Source organism: Lutra lutra, chromosome 1, assembly GCF_902655055.1.
Source record: "Lutra lutra chromosome 1, mLutLut1.2, whole genome shotgun sequence".
NCBI classification, from domain to species: Eukaryota; Metazoa; Chordata; class Mammalia; order Carnivora; family Mustelidae; genus Lutra; species Lutra lutra.
Window position 1 is genome coordinate 162,904,340 of NC_062278.1, and position 16,798 is coordinate 162,921,137.

General features: G+C 42.8%; 1 protein-coding gene across 2 annotated transcripts in view; it reads right to left on the bottom strand.

Annotated features, from left to right (window-relative positions):
* The window catches only part of ALDH1L1 (aldehyde dehydrogenase 1 family member L1), a 143,124-nt gene extending 128,438 nt beyond the window's left edge, over positions 1-14,686 (bottom strand). For both annotated transcript variants that reach the window (XM_047742624.1, XM_047742606.1), the window contains exon 1: positions 14,543-14,686. The gene's annotated coding sequence lies outside the window, so the exon portion shown is untranslated. The remainder of the gene's footprint in view (positions 1-14,542) is intronic.
* Between the last annotated feature and the right edge of the window lie 2,112 nt (positions 14,687-16,798).

Consider the following 16,798-nt stretch of genomic DNA (forward strand, 5'->3'; position numbering starts at 1 on the left):
CATTACCCTGATCCCCAAACCAGGCAAAGACCCCACCAAAAAGGAGAATTTCAGACCAATACCCCTGATGAATATGCATGCTAAGATTCTCAACAAGATCCTCGCAAACAGGATCCAACAGCACATTAAAAAGATTATCCACCATGACCAGGTGGGATTCATCCCTGGGTTTCAAGGATGGTTCAACATTCACAAATCAATCAATGTGATAGAACAAATCAATAAGAGAAGAGAGAAGAACCACATGGCCCTCTCAATTGATGCAGAAAAAGCATTTGACAAAATCCAGCATCTATTCCTGAGTAAAATGCTTCAAAGTATAGGGATAGAGGGAATATTTCTCAACTTCATCAAATCTATCTATGAAAAACCCACAGCAAATATCCTCCTCAAAGGGGTAAAAGCTCACAGCCTTCCCGTTGAGATCAGGAACACGACAAGGATGCCCACTCTCACCACTCTTGTTCAACATAGTATTAGAAGTCCTAGCAACAGTAATCAGACAACAAAGAGAAATAAAAGGTATCCAAATTGACAATGAAGAAGTCTAACTCTCTCTCTTTACAGATGACATGATTTTTTATATGGAAAACCCAAAAGACTCCACCCCCAAACTACTAGAACTCATACAGCAATTCAGTAACGGGGCAGGATACAAAGTCAATGTACAGAAATCAGTGGCTTTCTTACACACTAACAATGAAAATACAGAAAGGGAAATTAGAGAATCGATTCCATTTACTATAGCACCAAGAACCATAAGATACCTGGGAATCAACCTAACCCAAGAGGTAAAGGATCTGTACTCAAGGAACTACAGAACACTCATGAAAGAAATTGAAATAGACACAAAAAGATGGAAGACCATTCCATGCTCTTGGATTGGAAGAATAAACATTGTTAAGATGTCTATACTGCCTAGAGCAATCTATACTTTAATGCCATTCCAATCAAAATTCCACCGGTATTTTTCAAAGAGCTGGAGCAAATAATCCAAAAATTTGTATGTAATCAGAAGAGACCCCGATCGCTAAGGAAATGTTGAAAAAACAAAAATAAAACTGGGGCATCACGTTACCTGATTTTAAGCTTTACTACAAAGCTGTGATCACCAAGACAGCATGGTACTGGCATAAAAACAGACACACAGACCAGTGGAACAGAGCAGAGAGTCCAGATATGGACCCTCAACTCTATGGTCAAATAATCTTCGACAAAACAGGAAAAAATATATAGTGGAAAATAGACAGTCTCTTCAATAAATGGTGCTGGGAAAACTGGACAGCTATATATGTAGAAGAATGAAACTCAATCATTCTCTTACACCATACACAAAGATAAACTCAAAATGGATAAAAGACCTCAACATGAGACAGGAAGCCATCAGAATCCTAGAGGAGAACATAGGCAGTAATCTCTTTGATATCAGCCACAGCAACTTCTTTCAAGATATGTCTCCAAAGGCAAAGGAAACAAAAGTGAAAATGAACTTTTGGGACTTCATCAAAATCAAATCTTCTGCACAGCAAAGGAAACAGTCAAGAAAACAAAGAGGCAACGCATGGAATGGGAGAAGATATTTGCAGATGACAGTACAGACAAAAGGTTGATATTCCGGATCTATAAAAAACTCCACAAACTCAACACACACAAAACAGATAATCATATCAAAAAAAAGGGCAGAAGATATGAACAGACACTTCTCCAATGAAGACATACAAATGGCTATCAGACACATGAAAAAATGTTCATCATCACTAGCTATCAGGGATATTCAAATTAAAACCACATTGAGATACCACCTTACACCAGTTAGAATGGCCAAAATTAGCAAGACAGGAAACAACACGTGTTGGAGGGGATGTGGAGAAAGGGGAACCCTCTTACACTGTTGGTGGGAATGCAAGTTGGTGCAGCCACTTTGGAGAACAGTGTGGAGATTCCTTAAGAAATTAAAAATAGAGCTTCCCTATGACCCTGCCATTGCACTACTGGCTATTTATCCCAAAGATACAGATGGAGTGAAAAGAAGGGCCACCTGTACCCCAATGTTTATAGCAGCAATAGCCATGGTCGCCAAACTGTGGAAAGAACCAAGGTGCCCTTCAACAGACGAATGGAGAAGGAAGATGTGGTCCATATACACTATGGAGTATTATGCCTCCATCAGAAAGGCTGAATACCCAACTTTTGTAGCAACATGGACGGGACTGGAAGAGAGTATGCTGAGTGAAATAAGTCAAGCAGAGAGAGTCAATTATCATATGGTTTCACTGATTTGTGGAGTATAACAAATAGCATGGAGGACAAGGGGAGTTAGAAAGGAGAAGGGAGTTGGGGGAAATTGGAAGGTGAGGTGAACCATGAGAGACTATGGACTCTGAAAAACAATCTGAGGGTTTTGAAGGGGTGGGGGTGAGTGGTTGGGGGAACCAGGTGGTGGGTATTAGAGAGGGCACGGATTACATGGAGCACTGGGTGTGGTGCAAAAGCAATGAATAATGTTATGCTGAAAATAAATAAAAAAAACCACAATATCATTTACATATCACATAAAAATGAAATTATTTATGTGTAAATATAACAAAATATGTAAAAGAGCTATGTGAGGAAAACCACAAGACTAATGAAGGAAATAAAATAAAACCTAAATAAGTGGAGATATTATATTCACATGGTTAGGAAAACTCAATATTGTCAAGACATCAGTTCTTTCCAATTTGACCTTTGGATTCAACACAATATCAGTGAAAATCCCAGCAAGTTATTTTGTGGATATCAACAAACTGATTTTAAAGTTTATACTAAAGGCAAAAGACCTGAAATATCCAACACAATATTGAAGGAGAGGGGCAAAGTCAAAATACTGACACCACCCAACTTCAGTATGATGCCAAAGTAATGAAGCTATAGTATTCAAGACAGTGTGATATTGGCAAAAGAGTAGACAAATAGAAGACAGACACACACAAAAAGTCACCTGATCTTTGAGAAAGTAGTAAAAGCAATTCAATAGAGAAAAGATAGATTTTTCAACGAATGATTCTTGAATGACTAGACATCCATGTGCAAAATAAAAAAAAAAAAAGACCCTCAAATCAATACATCAATCACATGTAAAATTTTCATATAGATAAAACTATAAAACTCCTAGAAGATCACATATGAGGCAATCCAAATGATCGTGGGTCTGACTTTTTAGATAACAACGAAACCACGGAAGGAAAAAAGTGACAAACTGAACTTTATTAGACTTAAAAAACTTCTGCTCTGCAAAAGACAAGCCACAAAGGGCGGTAGGGCAGGGGGGAAGCGTGCGGTGGGGGGGGGGGTGCGGAGAGATCTGCAAAACACACATCTGATAAAGGACTAGTATACAAAATATATAAAGGATTCTTAAAACTCAACTGTAAGAAAACAAGTCAACTTAAAATTGGAGGAAAGAGGGAGGGAGGAGTCAAGATGGCGGAGAAGTAGCAGGCTGAGACTACTTCGGGTAGCGGGAGATCAGCTAAATAGCTTATCTAAAGATTGCAAACACCTACAAATCCAACGGGAGATCGAAGAGAAGAACAGCAACTCTAGAAACAGAAAATCAACCACTTTCTGCAAGGTAGGACTGGTGGAGAAGTGAATCCAAAGCGACGGGAAGATAGACCGCGGGGGGAGGGGCCGGCTCCCGGCGAGCGGCGGAGCAATGGAGCAAAATCAGGACCTTTAAAAGTCTGTTCCACTGAGGGACATCGCTCCAGAGGCTTGACTGGTGTGAAGCCCAGGCGGGGTCAGCGCGGCCTCAGGTCCCGCAGGGTCGCAGAAGGATCGGGGGTGTCTGAGTGTCGCAGAGCTTACCGGTATTAGAATGGGGAAGCCGGCTACAGAGACAGAGCCGAGGAGTGACTCTCAGCTCGGGGTTGCCTTGAACCGGTCGCAGGCTCGGTCAGCTCGGAGCGCGGCCGAGGCCAGGGTGACGGGAGTCATTGGGCGCTGTTCTGTGGGGGTGCACTGAGGAGTGGGGCCCCGGGCTCTCGGCTCCTCCGGGCCGGAGACTGGGAGGCCGCCATCTTCATTCCCGTCCTCCGGAACTCTACGGAAAGTGCTCAGGGAACAAAAGCTCCCGAAAGCAAACCCGATCGGATTACTCAGCGCGGCCCTGGGTAGGGGCGGTGCACTTCCGCCTGGGGCAAAGACGCTTGAGAATCACTACAACAGGCCCCTCCCCCAGAAGATCAACGGGAAACCCAGCCAGGACCAAGTTCCCCTACCGAGGAGTGCAGTTTCAATACCAAGGAGAGCAGCAGAATTCCAGAGGAGAAGAAAGCAAAGCACGGAACTCATGGCTTTCTCCCCATGATTTTTTAGCCTTGCAGTTAATATCATTTTTTTTTCTTTTTCAATTTTTTTTTCTTTTTCTCTTCTTCTGCTAAATTTTTTTTAACTTTTACCATTTTCTTTTTTAACGTTTTTTAAATAGTTTATCTAATATATATATATTTTTTCCTCTTTTTATATTTTTTCTTTATTGGCTTTCCTTTTTTTAATAGTTTCTTTTTTTTTTCTTTCTTTCTTTCTGAACCCCTTTTTATCCCCTTTCTCCCCCCTCACAATTCGGGATCTCTTCTGATTTGGCTAAAGCATATTTTCCTGGGGTTGTTGCCACCCTTTTAGTATTTTACTTGCTCCTTCATAAACTCTTATCTGGACAAAATGACAAGGCGGAAAAATTCACAACAAAAAAAGAACAAGAGGCAGTACCAAAGGCTAGGGACCTAATCAATACAGACATTGGTAATATGTCAGATATAGAGTTCAGAATGACGATTCTCAAGGTTCTAGCCGGGCTAGAAAAAGGCATGGAAGATATTAAAGCAACCCTCTCGGGAGATATAAAAGCCCTTTCTGGAGAAATAAAAGACTAAAATCTAACCAAGTTGAAATCAAAAAAGCTATTAATGAGGTGCAATAAAAAATGGAGGCTCTCACTGCTAGGATAAATGAGGCAGAAGAAAGAATTAGCGATATAGAAGACCAAATGACAGAGAATAAAGAAGCTGAGCAAAAGAGGGACAAACAGCTACTGGACCACGAGGGGAGAATTCGAGAGATAAGTGACACCATAAGACGAAACAACATTAGAATAATTGGGATTCCAGAAGAAGAGGAAATAGAGAGGGGAGCAGAAGGTATATTGGAGAGAATTATTGGAGAGAATTTCCCCAATATGGCAAAGGGAACAAGCATCAATATTCAGGAGGTTCAGAGAACCCCCCTCAAAATCAATAAGAATAGGTCCACACCCCGTCACCTAATAGTAAAATTTACAAGTCTTAGTGACAAAGAAAAGATCCTGAAAGCAGCCCGGGAAAAGAAGTCTGTAACGTACAATGGTAAAAATATTAGATTGGCAGCAGACTTATCCACAGAGACCTGGCAGGCCAGAAAGAGCTGGCATGATATATTCAGAGTACTAAATGAGAAGACATGAAGCCAAGAATACTATATCCAGCTAGGCTATCATTGAAAATAGAAGGAGAGATTAAAAGCTTCCAGGACAAACAAAAACTGAAAGAATTTGCAAATACCAAACCAGCTCTACAGGAAATATTGAAAGGGGTCCTCTAAGCAAAGAGAGACCCTAAAAGTAATAGATCAGAAAGAAACAGAGACAATATACAATAACAGTCACCTTACAGGCAATACAATGGCACTAAATTCATATCTCTCAATACTTACCCTGAATGTTAATGGGCTAAATGCCCCAATCAAAAGACACAGGGTATCAGAATGATAAAAAAAAACAAAACCCATCTATATGTTGCCTACAAGAAACTCATCTTAAACCCGAAGACACCTCCAGGTTTAAAGTGAGGGGGTGGAAAAAATTTACTATGCTAATGGACATCAGAAGAAAGCAGGAGTGGCAATCCTTATATCAGATCAATTAGATTTTAAGCCAAAGACTACAATAAGAGATGAGGAAGGACACTATATCATACTCAAAGGAACTGTCCAACAAGAAGATCTAACAATTTTAAATATCTATGCCCCTAACGTGGGAGCAGCCAACTATATAAACCAATTAATAACAAAATCAAAGAAACACATCGACAAGAATACAATAATAGTAGGGGATTTTAACACTCCCCTCACCGAAATGGACAGATCATCCAAGCAAAAGATCAACAAGGAAATAAAGGCCTTAAATGACACACTGGACCAGATGGACATCACAGATATATTCAGAACATTTCATCCCAAAGCAACAGAATACACATTCTTCTCTAGTGCACATGGAACATTCTCCAGAATAGATCACATTCTTGGTCCTAAATCAAGTCTCAACCAGTATCAAAAGATTGGGATCATTCCCTGCATATTTTCAGACCACAATGCTCTAAAGCTAGAACTCAATCACAAGAGGAAATTTGGAAAGAACCCAAATACATGGAGACTAAACAGCATCCTTCTAAAGAATGAATGGGTCAACCAGGAAATTAAAGAAGAATTGAAAAAATTCATGGAAACAAATGATAATGAAAACACAACGGTTCAGAATCTGTGGGACACAACAAAGGCAGTCCTGAGAGGAAAATATATAGTGGTACAAGCCTTTCTCAAGAAACAAGAACGGTCTCAGGTAAACAACCTAACCCTACACCTAAAGGAGCTGGAGAAAGAACAAGAAAGAAACCCTAAGCCCAGCAGGAGGAGAGAAATCATAAAGATTAGAGCAGAAATCAATGAAATAGAAACCAAAAAAAAAAAAAAAATAGAACAAATCAACGAAACTAGGAGCTGGTTCTTTGAAAGAATTAATAAGATTGATAAACCCCTGGCCAGACTTATCAAAAAGAAAAGAGAAAGGACCCAAATAAATAAAATCATGAATGAAAGAGGAGAGATCACAACGAACACCAAAGAAATACAGACAATTATAAGAACATACTATGAGCAACTCTACGCCAACAAATTTGACAATCTGGAAGAAATGGATGCATTCCTAGAGACATATAAACTACCACAACTGAACCAGGAAGAAATAGAAAGCCTCAACAGACCCATAACCAGTAAGGAGATAGAAACAGTCATCAAAAATCTCCAAACAAACAAAAGCCCAGGGCCAGAAGCTTCCCGGGGGAATTCTACCAAACATTTAAAGAAGAACTAATTCCTATTCTCCTGAAACTGTTCCAAAAAATAGAAATGGAAGGAAAACTTCCAAACTCATTTTATGAGGCCAGCATCACCTTGATCCCAAAACCAGACAAGGATCCCATCAAAAAAGAGAACTACAGACCAATATCCTTGATGAACACAGATGCGAAAATTCTCGCCAAAATACTAGCCAATAGGATTCAACAGTACATTAAAAGGATTATTCACCACGACCAAGTGGGATTTATTCCAGGGCTGCAAGGTTGGTTCAACATCCGCAAATCAATCAATGTGATACAACACATTAATAAAAGAAAGAACAAGAACCATATGATACTCTCCATAGATGCTGAAAAAGCATTTGACAAAGTACAGCATCCCTTCCTGATCAAAACTCTTCAAAGTGTAGGGATAGACGGCACATACCTCAATATTATCAAAGCCATCTATGAAAAACCCACCGCAAATATCATTCTCAATGGAGAAAAACTGAAAGCTTTTCCGCTAAGGTCAGGAACACGGCAGGGACGTCCGTTATCACCACTGCTATTCAACATAGTACTAGAAGTCCTAGCCTCAGCAATCAGACACAAAAGGAAATTAAAGGCATCCAAATTGGCAAAGAAGAAGTCAAACTATCACTCTTTGCAGATGATATGATACTATATGTGGAAAACCCAGAAGACTCCACTCCAAAACTGCTAGAACTTGTACAGGAATTCAGTAAAGTGTCAGGATATAAAATCAATGCACAGAAATCAGTTGCATTTCTCTACACCAACAACAAGACAGAAGAAAGAGAAATTAAGGAGTCCATCCCATTTACAATTGCACCCAAAACTATAAGATACCTAGGAATAAACCTAACCAAAGAGACTAAGAATCTATACTCAGAAAACTATAAAGTACTCATGAAAGAAATTGAGGAAGACACAAAGAAATGGAAAAATGTTCCATGCTCCTGGATTGGAAGAATAAATATTGTGAAAATGTCTATGCTACCTAAAGCAATCTACACATTTAATGCAATTCCTATCAAAGTACCATCCATTTTTTTCAAAGAAATGGAACAAATAATCCTAAAATTTATATGGAACCAGAAAAGACCTCGAATAGCCAAAGCAACATTGAAAAAGAAAGCCAAAGTTGGTGGCATCACAATTCCGGACTTCAAGCTCTATTACAAAGCTGTCATCATCAAGACAGCATGGTACTGGCACAAAAACAGACACATAGATCAATGGAACAGAATAGAGAGCCCAGAAATGGACCCTCAACTCTATGGTCAACTCATCTTCGACAAAGCAGGAAAGAATGTCCAATGAAAAAAAGACAGCCTCTTCAATAAATGGTGTTGGGAAAATTGGACAGCCACATGCAGAAAAATGAAATTGGATCATTTCCTTACACCACACACGAAAATAGACTCAAAATGGATGAAGGATCTCAATGTGAGAAAGGAATCCATCAAAATCCTCGAGGAGAACACAGGCAGCAACCTCTTCGACGTCAGCTGCAGCAACATCTTCCTAGGAACATCACCAAAGGCAAGGGAAGCAAGGGCACAAATGAACTTTTGGGATTTTATCAAGATCAAAAGCTTTTGCACAGCAAAGGAAACAGTTAACAAAACCAAAAGACAACTGACAGAATGGGAGAAGATATTTGCAAATGACATATCAGATAAAGGGCTAGTGTCCAAAATCTATAAAGAACTTAGCAAACTCAACACCCAAAGAACAAATAATCCAATCAAGAAATGGGCAGAGGACATGAACAGACATTTCTGCAAAGAAGACATCCAGATGGCCAACAGACACATGAAAAAGTGCTCCATATCACTCGGCATCAGGGAAATACAAATCAAAACCACCATGAGATATCACCTCACACCAGTCAGAATGGCTAAAATTAACAAGTCAGGAAATGACAGATGCTGGCGAGGATGCGGAGAAAGGGGAACCCTCCTACACTGTTGGTGGGAATGCAAGCTGGTGCAACCACTCTGGAAAACAGCATGGAGGTTCCTCAAAATGTTGAAAATAGAACTACCCTATGACCCTGCAATTGCACTGCTGGGTATTTACCCTAAAGATACAAACGTAGTGATCCGAAGGGGCACATGCACCCGAAGGTTTATAGCAGCAATGTCTACAATAGCCAAACTATGGAAAGAACCTAGATGTCCATCTACAGACGAATGGATAAAGAAGATGTGGTATATATACACAATGGAATACTATGCAGCCATCAAAAGAAATGAAATCTTGCCATTTGCGACGACGTGGATGGAACTAGAGGGTATCATGCTTAGCGAAATAAGTCAATCGGAGAAAGACAACTATCATATGATCTCCCTGATATGAGGGAGAGGAGATGCAACATGGGGGGTCGAGGGGGTAGGAGAAGAGTAAATGAAACAAGATGGGATTGGGAGGGAGACAAACCATAAGTGACTCTTAATCTCACAAAACAAACTGAGGGTTGATGGGGGGAGGGGGTTGGGAGAGGGGGTGGGGTTATGGATATCGGGGAGGGTATGTGCTATGGTGAGTGCTGTGAAGTGTGTAAACCTGCTGATTCGCAGACCTGTACCCCTGGGGATAAAAATATATGTTTATAAAGCTGTAAAAAAAAAAAAGAAAAGAAAAAAGAAAGGATGAATACCCAAGTTTTGTAGCAACATGGACGGGACTGGAAGAGATTATGCTGAGTGAAATAAGTCAAGCAGAGAGAGTCAATTATCATATGGTTTCACTTATTTGTGGAGCATAACAAATAGCATGGAGGACAAGGGGAGATGGAGAGGAGAAGGGAGTTGAGGGAAATTGGAAGGGGAGGTGAACCATGAGAGACTATGGACTCTGAAAAACGATCTGAGAATTTTGAAGGGGTGGGGGGGGTGGGAGGTTGGGGGCACCAGGTGGTGGGTATTGTAGAGGGCACGGATTGCATGGAGCACTGGGTGTGGTGCAAAAATAATGAATACTGTTATGCTTAAAAAATAAAAAAAAATTGGAGGAAAGATCTGAACAGACATCTCAACAAAGAAGAGATACCAATGGGAGATGCATATATGAAAACATGCTTAACATCATATGTCACTAGGGATTGCAAATTAAAACAACAATGAAATACCACTGCAAATCTATTAGAACGACTAAAATCCAAAACACTAACAACACAAAATGCTGGTGAAGAGGTGGAGCAACAGGAACTCTCATTCATTGTTGGTGGGAATGAGAAATGGTACAGCCACTTTGGAAAATAGTTTGGTAGTTTCTTAACGAAAAAAACAAAAAACAAAAAAACTAAACACACTCTTACCATACAATTCAGCAATCATGGTCTTTACCTAAATGAGGGAGCAATTTAAGTCCACACAAAAACCTGCACACAGATATTTATAGCAGCTTTACTCATAATTACCTAAACTTGAAAGCAACCAACATGTCCTTTAATAGGTGAATGAATAAATAAACTGTGGTACATCCAGAGAAAGGCTTTTATTCCACGCTAAGAAGAAATGAGCTATCAAACATAAAAAGAGAGAAATTTTAATGCCTATTGCTAAATGAAAGAAGCCAGACCTATTATTCTAGCTATAATGACAGTGTCAACTAGGAAGACAGAAAAAAAATCAGTGTTTGACAGAGGCTTAGAGGAGGAGAGAGAGGAATGAACAGGTGGAACACAGGACATTTTTCAGTTACCTACTGTAATGGCAGATGCAGGTCCTTATATATCCGCCAAAACCCATTGAATATATAACACAAAGAGTGATGCGAGCTGTAGACCTTAAGAATATTTTATCAATATCCAGTCATCAATAGTAACAAATGTGCCTAGTGGTAATGCAAGGTGTCACTAATATATTTGGGACAGTGGAGGCACACGGGGGCTGAGGGAGTATGTGGGAACTCTTTGTACTCTGCTCAATTGTTCTGTAAACTTAAAATTATTCTAAAAACTAATTTAAACAAACAAACAAATCTATAGTTCACATCTTACTTCAAAGTACAGTTCAATTGAGTTAAAATAAATATTTTAAAAATCAAATACAGGAAGAAAACATCAAAGTATGAGGGGAAAAAATCTGGTAAGTGTTGGACTTTAGAAACTTGACTCTAAAGGAAAGATACAAAGGAAGCATGTGATAAACATTCATGCAGGAAGATTCTACATGTATCTGAAGCAATTTGCCAAAAGAATAAAAGCCCTCTGCCAACAGATGAATATAAACGGGTTTAAGTTACAATTAATCAAATGACTATTGCTAAATAGACGTCATAAAACAAGGGACTGTTTTTCTCCTATGAAACTGGACGGCACTGAAGACGGTATAAATATCCGATGTTGTCTAGGTTACGGGAAAAGGAACACCCTCCTGCCACACTAGTGGGATAACAATTTGGGGCAAATTCTCTAGAGGAAAATCTGGCAATAAATATCAACACCCTAGAAATGGTTCTTTTCTTCTGACTCAGCATTTTCACTTATAAATTATGTTTGGGTGAGCAAATAACGGCATAAGTATGGCAAAATCATGCTACATGCACACTGTGTAAGCCAGGCAGCCAGTTAGGGCAACGCACTTTGCTTCGCCACCGGGAATATGCAGGCCGAGCACCCAAACAGAGAGCAAACCACTATGATTTTTAAAAGTGCTGTGCACGTGTATGTCTATGTACTTGCAGCGCAAAAAACTGGGTGGATTCACACAGAAATGTTAAAAGTCCCTGGGTAGAGTGCTTTGGGTTTGGGGGATTTTCGTGAAAGTAATTATTTTTTTTTTTTACCAGAATGTTCTGTTTTTGTTCTTTTTTTTTTTTTTTCCCTAAACTGAGCATGTATTACTCATGGGAAAGTAAAGCAGTACAAAAAAGATCCCTTTGGAAGCAGGGAGGCAAAGTCAGGGGAGCCACCAGTGTGGCTGTTGTCACAGTTCCAGGAAGCTGAGCTTGGCAGGGACAGGTGCTCCCAGAGGGGCCTCAGCCAATCTTGACCTTTGGCTTGTGAAAAGCTCAGAAACCCCAAGGGGGCAGAGCCAGGGAAGGGACTACACTGCTGCTGAGGGGTGCAGCTCGGCTGGCTGTCAGGCAGCCTACAAAGCTCTACCTCCTTCCTGAGTTGGCAGGCTCAGCCCTTGCCCCTGGCAGTGCTTGGGTACACTGTGGGGCTGCCCTGGCAGCAGCAGGACTGTCAGGGCTTCCCAGGCCTCCTACCCCAAGCACCCCACTCAGACCTGGCTCCCCAGTGAAATTTCCTTACTACTTAGAAGTTCACCGACAAGTCCTTGAAACAGGCAGAGTGGCATTCCCCCAGGGATTTCATTGCCTGGACATTGACCTTTTGCTAAGGGCAAAAGGCAATCTTAGACTGACCTTGAACATATAAAAATTCCTTTGGAAACTTCCTTTATCTCTAACTCCTCCCCCAAGATACATATTGACAATCATCCCCCATGTTTTTGACCCACAGATATACATCTAAATTAGGGTCTCATGAAGGGACTGGCCAGGCTAGATAGGGAGAGATAGGTAAGGGACTATAGGATCAGGCTCACGGAAATCCCAAAAAGTGCAAACGTATAAGAAAATCAGAGATAATGGAACAAACAAGACCACCCAACCCTAGGTGTCAGAGGTGGGGTCTTGTTATAACTGTCACTTATGACCAACAAAGAATTACCAGATCCTAAAAAGGAAGTAAATCATAAAAGGTGTAATCACTAGTCCTTACTCAATGGTGCTATCTAAAGAGATGTTAAAAGGATTTGTGTAACCCCGTTAGTCTTCAATAAAAAAAAAACCCAAAAGCCTTCAGTGGCAGCCCTGTAGGGACCCCTCTCACTCCCAGAGCTTTTTCTGTATCTTCGCTTAATAAAACTCTCTTTACTCACTCTCCTTTGTCCTTGAGATTCCTTCTCTGACTCCATGAGACAAGAACCTCACTCTCCTGCTTCACCAGGACCCAGCTTTCAGACCCTGCCCAAGCTGGACGTGTGCAGGAGCAGCAGCTCTGGGCCACCTGTTCTCAAGCTGTAGTCTTGGGACCTGCAGAAGAATGCAGCTCTAGGAGGGGGTAGAGGCTCAGCCAAGCTTCAGAGCACAGCCACAAGGCATCCTATTTCATCAGCTGCCTTGGGTGCAGGCGGGAGAGGAGGGGGTTGGGGGGAGAGAGCAAAGCTGACTGCTCTTCGGCAATCAGTCAACTCCATTAGGCACCTGGCAGGGAGGATACTGTGTCCCTCCCAAAGTGGAGTCCCTGTGGGTCCTGTTTCATCCACTGTCTTTCCCACTATCCTGTGCACAGGGGCTGGCCATGGTGCAGGCCTCCCCAGACCACTTGAGCCTGCAGACCTGTAATCCACCTTAAGGAATCACGTTCATCTCTTAAGGCTCAATCTCCTTGTGTCCAAAAGAGACATCACACTATTGTTTCCAACATTGTCCTGGAGGTTAATATTTGTAGGAGGGACAGCAGCCCACATTCAACAGAGCTCCTAGGTCCAAAGTGCATGATCTTCTGTCATCCTGAAGCAACATCGGCAGACGGTAGTATTAGCATTTATCCCTCCACCTCAATTTTAGCCAAAGAAACACAGTCGGAGTTTGAGAAATTTGCCCACGGTCACTGGGAATCGAGGGAGTAGGGAGAAAATAGTCACCTGCAGCCAAAGGCCACCACCCTTAACTCAGCATCTGAACATACTTAATAAATTCTGTCTCCATCTGCACCTAAGCCACATTCCTGCCCCTTCTAGGGAGGTGAAAAAGAGGGACCTGAACAGGTGCGGGGGATGCTGGGCTCTAAGTAGCACAACCCCAAGAACTATGTTGGGATCAAGCTGGGGTGCGGGGGTCAATGCTCCTGTGCACTAGGGACGGTGGGGCTGTAGAAGCTCTCCAATCACAAAATGCCCTTGTGCCTGGCCCCCAGATTTGGCCAATTAGAGGGGATATTTTCCACTCTAAGAATGGGGTGTGGGACTTAGCCCAGGACGCAGAGGGTCCCTAGAACACGGAGAAGCTCTGTCAAGCTTCAGATTGTCGCTTTCTCTCTCACATCCTCAGTTTTCTCTTCTGTAAGCCAGGCAGATAATGCGCGCCCCACAGGGCTGCCGCTCGGTAAAGCGCCCTGCCTGGCCAGCCCGGCTGGATCCCCACATTTTGGTTCTCCAGCCTGAGGGCTCCTGGCCAGGATGGAGGCTCGGCTGCCCCAGGGGGAAATCCTGGACCAGACCTCAAGCCCTACTTCCCCGGAGGGAAGCTCGTGTGTCCGCTAGGAGCCCCCACTGGGGGACCCAAGCCCAGAACCGCTGGAGTCGTGAGTTGGGACAGCCTCCTTCCCCCGGAGGTCGGGGCTGGAGGGTGGGGGGGTTACTCACCAAGCTCGGGAGGAGGCACAGGAATCGCGGCCTGAAGAAACCTCTGAAAGCCTTGGTCGGAGGACAAGGACTGGCGCAGGCCGGCCCAGGGCGGCAGAGAGGTGGGACCCGCCCCCGACAGTCCCAGAGCCTCGGCCAAGGCCATAGCCTCAGAAGGGAGGGGCCCCTGATGGAGGCGAAAGGGGCGGGGGCGCGGGGCGGGAGGAATGTCTCCCTGGGTAGGGGTGGAGAGGGCTCTCACTGGCTGTGTGAGTGTGGCCGGGCATGTCACTCACCCTCTCTGTGCGCGCTTGAATTTACAGGCCAGAAAACTTGCTAAGGACCCTTCAGATGTGAAGGCAAGCGGGGCGCGGGGGAGCATTCTTCTGTAGTTTATGAGAAGGCGTGAGTGCCCGGTGGTGAGGGATACCTGCAAGGCCGAGTTGGTGGGAGGAAACAGGACAACCCTGATAATGTCACTCACTCACTCATTCAAGAATGATGCGCCAAGTTCCTACTGTGTGCAATGGACAGGGGCAGAGCCAAACAAGATCCTAGCCCTCTGCGAACCTGCAGTCACCTGCAAGAGACAGTAAATGTGTATCCAGGTAAATAAGGGGGTTTCTGCATGCCTAGTGCCCTTCCTGCCGGGTACAGCCCCCAAACTCCCTCTAGACAATTCCTCTTCTCTTTGCTCCTCTCCACCTAGTCTGGGTGCCCTGATGCCTCTCCTGTCTCAGGCAGGGTTATCTGTCCCACTCTGGGCCAAAGTCCAGAAAAGAGAATACAGAGGAAGATAAATCTGCACATTGTTTTCTGACTGAGAGCCTATATCCAGTGGCTCCTGGACAAGACACCAAGAATGCCCTTCCTGACACACCTGCTGCTCAACTCTGCTATGCCCTTCCTAGCCTCACTTCTTTTAAGGTTCTTGCTACCTGAGCTCCAGCCACCCCAGACCTCTACACAGTGCCTGAACACTCAAGTGTAAAGGCCTCAGGGCCTTTATGTTGGCCCCTGCCAGAATGTTCCTCTCTCATATACTACGGAAGAATGCCCCCCCTTGCCTTCACATCATACCTGATATATTCAATATCTGATGCAGAGCCTTAGAGAAGCTTTTCCAAGTCACACAATCTAAAGAAGTCCCTCCAGCTATCTGTAGAAGAATGAAACTCGACCATTCTCTTACACCATACACAAAGATAAACTCAAAATGGTTAAAAGACCTCAACGTGAGGCAGGAATCCATCAGAATCCTAGAGGAGAACATAGGCAGTAACCTCTTCCACATCGGCCACAGTAAGTTCTTTCAAGATATGTCTCCAAAGGCAAAGGAAACAAAGTGAAAATGAACATTTGGGACTTCATCAAGATCAAATCTTCTGCACAGCAAAGGAAACAGTCAACAAAACAAAGAGGCAACCACGGAATGGGAGACGATATTCACAAATGACAGTATAGACAAAGGGCTGATATCCAGGATCTATAAAGAACTCCTCAAACTCAACACATACAAAACAGAAAATCATGTCAAAAAATGGGCAGAAGACATGAACCGAAGTGGAGACACTTCTCCAATGAAGACATACAAATGGCTAACAGACACATGAAAAAAATGTTCATCATCACTGGCCATTGGGGAGATTCAAATCAAAACCACATTGAGATACCACCTTACATCAGTTAGAATGGGCAAAATTAACAAGACAGTAAACAACGTGTGTTGGAGAGGATGTGGAGAAAGGGGAACCCTCTTACACTGTTGGTGGGAATGCAAGTTGGTACAGCCACTTTGGAGAACAGTGTGGAGATTCCTTAAGAAATTAAAAATAGAGCTTCCCTATGACCCTGCCATTGCACTACTGGGTATTTACCCCAAAGATACAGATGTAGTGAAAAGAAGCACCACATGTACCCCAATGTTCATAGCAGCAATGGCCACAGTAGCGGAACTGTGGAAAGAACCAAGATGCCCTTCAATGGACGAATGGATAAGGAAGATGTGGTCCATATGCACTATGGAGTATTATGCCTCCATCAGAAAGGATGAATACTCAACTTTTGTATCAACATGGACAGGACTGGAAGAGATTATGCTGAGTGAAATAAGTCAAGCAGAGAGACTCAATTATCATATGGTTTTGCTTACTTGTGGAGCATAAGGAATAACACGGAGGACATGGGGAGATGGAGAGGAGAAGGGAGTTGGGGGAAATTGGAGGGGGAGACGAACCATGAGAGAATATGGAGTCTAAGAAACAATCTGAGGGTTTT